We start from the raw sequence: 5,021 nt of genomic DNA on the forward strand, positions 1-5,021 counted from the left end.
AACTCATCTATAGATTTAATGAAATCCCAATCAAAATCCCAGCAGGATTTTTGGTAGATACAGATAAGCTGATTCTAAAATTTTTATGTACCAGCAAAGGAACAAAAATAGCTAAAACAATTTTGAAAAACAAGAATAAAGTCAGAGGAATTACAGCACCTGATATAATACTATTAGAGCGTAACAAGTAAGACCAAGTAGAAGTGCAGGGGAAGACACAGGTACACAGATCAAAGGAACACAACAGGTCTCATAAATGCGACAGATCAGCGTTTACAAAAGTAAAAAAAATAACTCAATAGAGAAAGGATCTTTCTTCAAGTGAAAAAACAAGTTAATGGAGAAAGAAGAGGCTGTAATTCTATGTGGAGCCACGAGTTAGTCACCTCAAGAAATGATGCTGGAACAACTGGCCATCTACATGCAAAAAAAAAAAAGAAACTCAACCTAAACCTCACATCTTATGCAAAAATTAACTGAAAATAGATCACAGATCTAAATGTAAAATGTACAATTAGAACTCCAGAATAAATTATAGGAGAAAACCATTATGATCTGGTGTTACTCAAAGAATTAAACACGACACCAAAGGCACAATCCATGGAAGAAAAAGTTGATAAACAAGATTCATCAAAATTTAAAACTTACTTGTTCTGAAAAAGACACTGTTAAGATGAACCAGATAAGCTACAGACCGGGAGAAAATATTTGCAAATTATCTCTCTGGCTCGGGACTTGTATCTAGATTATATAAATAACCCTGAAACTCAACAAGAAAACATACAACCCAATTTAAAAACAGGTAAGACACAGACACTTCACCAAAGAAGAACATCATTCATCAGATATAAGAGAAACGCAAGTTACAACCATGACAAAATACCACCACACACCTATTACAACAGTCACGATAAAAAGCATGGACGACGCTAAGTGCTCAGAGCACGTGGAACAGCAGGAACTGAGACCTGCACTGGCATTCCACAGAGGCACAGGTGTTCCAGAAAGTGGTCGGGCACTTTCTTACAAATTTGAAATACACCACTGTGCGACCCAGCAACCCCACTCCTAACTACCCTAGTGAAATGAAAACTCATTTAACCACCCGGACACAAATGTTTATAGCAGCTCTGTTCATAACTGCAAAACCCTAGAAACAGCTCAAATACCCTTCAACAGATGAACGAACTGTGATCCATCCATATAATGGGATACTACTCAGCAAGAAAAAAAAGAAACAAATTTTGACACACATATTGATGAATCTCAAAGGCATTCTGCTGAGTGACGGCCAGTCTCAGAAAGTGACACACTGCATGACTCCATCTATGTGACAAAACTACAGTGACAGAGAAGTGGCTGCCTAGGGGTATGGGATGGGGAGGGTGGCCACACAGGGAGTGCAGGTGTCTCTGAAGTGACAGAGCTCTCCTGTATCCTGACTATGGCAGAACGTACATAAACCTGCACAGGTTAGGAAATTCACAGAACTGCATACCAAAAGAAAAAATCAATTTTAATATGCCAAAAATTTAAAAGTTATCAGGGAGAAAATGCAGTTTACCTTTAAAAAGAAGCTGGGAGCAGTGGCTCACGCCTGTAATCCTAGCACTCTGGGAGGCTGAGAAGGGAGGATTGCTTGAGCCCAGGAGTTGGAGGATGCAGTGAGTTGTGATGATGTCACTGCACTCCAGCTTGAGTGACAGAGTGAGACTCTGTCTCAAAAAAGAAAACAATGACAAACGAGCAGCAGACATTACATTGGCAATGTATCCAAGTGACAGTGGAGTCACTGAGAAAGGTGCTGAGAAAAAATGACTATCCATTATTCTAACCCAGATAATGAACATTAAAAATGAGGGGAAGGGCCGGGTGCGGTGGCTCACGCCTGTAGTCCCAGCACTCTGGGAGGCCGAGGCGGGAGGATCACTCGAGGTCAGGAGTTCGAGACCAGCCTGAGCAAGAGCGAGACCCCGTCTCTACTAAAAATAGAAAGAAATTACATGGACAACTAAAAATACATACAGAAAAAATCAGCCAGGCATGGTGGCACATGCCTGTAGTCCCAGCTACTCGGGAGGCTGAGGCAGGAGGATTGCTTGAGCCCAGGAGTCTGAGGTTGCTGTGAGCTAGGCTGACGCCACGGCACTCTAGCCTGGGCAGCAGAGTGAGACTGTCTCAAAAAAAAAAAAAAAAAAAAAGAGGGTAAGACAAAGTCATGTGCAGACACACGGAGCCTGCAAGGCCAGCACCCCAGACTGCTCAGCAATGTTACATGATGCTCTTTCTCAAATCATGGAAAACAAAGGGGGCAGGACACAGAACAGCTGTGGGCAAACAGATACACAAAATGCTGGCAGTCACTGTGGGACTGTTAAAAATTAGTGTGTTGAAAAAATATGATAAAATTAAAATTCTAGATAATATGAAAGATACAAGAGGAGGTGGCCAAATAAAAGCATAAACTAAAAACTGCTTCTTGGTGGATACGCAAAACGGTGCAGCCACTGTGGGAAGCAGTTTGGCAGCTCCTCAAAGAGCCCAACACACAGCCTGGAGTTTCTACCCCTGGGAATACTCAGAATGGAAACGTGTCCACACAGAAACTGTGCACGTGTTCATAGCAGCATGTCCGTAACAGCCAAAAAGTAGAAACCACCCAGTCGTCCACTGACAGATAAACAGATAAATAAAAGTGGTCTGTCCAGCCATAAAAAGGAATGAAATTCTGACACATGCTGCAACATGGATGAACCTTGAAAATATGCCATGTAAAAGCTAGACACAAAAGGCCACGTTACAGGATTCTACTTACAAGACTGTCCAGAATAGGCAAATCCAGAGATGGATTATGGCTGTCAGGGGCTGGGGGAAGGAGACGGAGTAACTGCCAATGGAAGGTTTCTTTCTGGGGTGACGAAATACCCCACAATGGGAAGGCAGAGGGTGTGAGCAGAGGCACCCAGGCAGCGGGACCCGGCCTGCCCGGAGCCTCGGTCTCCCCAGAGGCCTCAGTGCCCCTGGGGGTGTCCTCACCTGGAGCCCAGCGCTCAGGACGCAGCTCCGTGCACACCTCTGCCCGCTCTGCAGCCTCTTCTCTCCAGCCCAGCCCTGCTCTCTGCTCCAGGGTGGGGAGGGGCAGAGACCTCCTTCCCTGGGGGAGGCAAGGGACAGCAAAGGACCTGCCAGGCGGCTGTTCTGCCCAGTCTCTGAGCAGACCCCCTTTGCTCTGCCTCTCCCCCACCCCACAGGCTCCGATGGTGGGCAGCTCCACACCCTCAGCCCCTTCTGCTCAGATGCCGCACACCTCAGCCTACGCCCCACCGTCCAAAGTGGCCCAAATCCTTCACCTGCTGCTGCCTGCTTCCCTCTGTCCCTCTGGGAGGTACTTTCACTTTTCTCATTTCATGGTTCTGTTTAGTTTTAAGGGAAAGGAAATGACCTCAATGATCTATCTCTTCAACCTGCATTGACCTAATAAAAATATATCATATATAATAAACAAATTCCCAAATGTAGAAACCTACTATGTTAAAAAGAAAACTAAAACCATTAGAATAAAACAAGACAGTATCTTTAAACCTTGGGGAAGGTTAGGATTTTTAAGTCAGAAACAGCACCGTTCATAACGGGTAAGATTATTCAACTAATCATATCTAAATCTTAAATTTCTGTACATCAACAACAAAACACAGCTCAAAGATACAACCAAGGACTAGTATTCAAGAGTCTTAGGAACTCTTACCAACCAGCATAAAACAAGACCAGGAACCCAGCAGAAAGTGGACAAAGACATAAACAGGGCTGAGTGCGGAGTCTTACACCTCTGATCCCGGCACTTGGGAAGCCAAGGTGGGAGGATCGCTGGGGCCCAGGAGCTGGAGGCTGCAGTGAGCTACGACGGTGTCACTGCACTCCAGCCTGGGCAAGAGTGAGATCCCGTCTCCAAAAACAAAAAGAGAGAGAGAGACAAATGGGCAATTCATGTTAGAGATTCCGAATGAGCAATAAACCTGATAAAGATGACCGACCCCACCGAGTCACCAGAGATACACAAGTCACAATGACACGCTGTCTCCCACACAGTAGACGGCACACAGTAGGCAAAGCCCAACAATGTGAAGCGCTGGGAGGGACGGGAGGCCGTGGGAACCTGCCCTAGTGCTCTGCAGAGTAAGCTGGCAACCGCTAAGCAAGGCAAGGACCCGCGACCCTTCAGCTCTCCCTCCAGGCCAGCCAAAGCCGGAGAGCAGCTCTGTGCCACTGTCCCCACCCCCTGGCAACCAAAGACAGAGTTCCAAAGACAGAGCTCCAGAGGAGCACGGAACTGGGGTACATTCTCCCTGGGACCCCACACAGCAGCATGACCTGAGGGTGGAATAGAAAACAGCTACCTGAGGACAATTCAGTAGCTGGTTTCTGTGTTTTTAAAATTCAGTGCTCTTATCTGTGGACACACAAAGGTACAGGAACAGAATTTTAAACCCCAGGTAGAACAGGCACATGACTGGTGGCAAGCTGCCCTGGAGAGCTAAGGTGCCGGACTGCAGAAGGAACAGAGGGGCCGACCCTGCCATACTCCTGCTTCCATGACAGCACACATGTCCGCAGGGCAAATGTGTGCACACTGGTCCTTGGGCTCGGTGGTTTTCCATTGTGCTAACTACTCAAACTACAGAAGAGAGTAAGGATGTCAGGGGAAAGTCAGGCTTTTCACAGACCCCCTAATAAGGATGCCCCGACGGGCCTGGCCCCCACCTGCTGTCCTGAGCGCACACACCATGGTAGGCAACGTGCCTGGGGACGGTGCTGACGGTCAGCTGTGAGTCTGAGCAGGGTGGGGCGGCGCACATGCGGCCTTGCTCTCACAGCAGCCCCTGGGAGGCCCGTGGCTGGCTGGAGAAGTGGGCAAGGGCCAGGCCCCCTGAAGGGAGGGAGCCACAGGGCCCCCAGAGAGAGTCCCCACTGCCAAGGCCGGAAGCTGCAGGCAACCTAGAGCCAAATGGACGCCACTCGCCGCA

This window comes from Lemur catta, chromosome 10 (genome assembly GCF_020740605.2).
Source record: "Lemur catta isolate mLemCat1 chromosome 10, mLemCat1.pri, whole genome shotgun sequence".
In the NCBI taxonomy this organism is placed as follows: Eukaryota; Metazoa; Chordata; class Mammalia; order Primates; family Lemuridae; genus Lemur; species Lemur catta.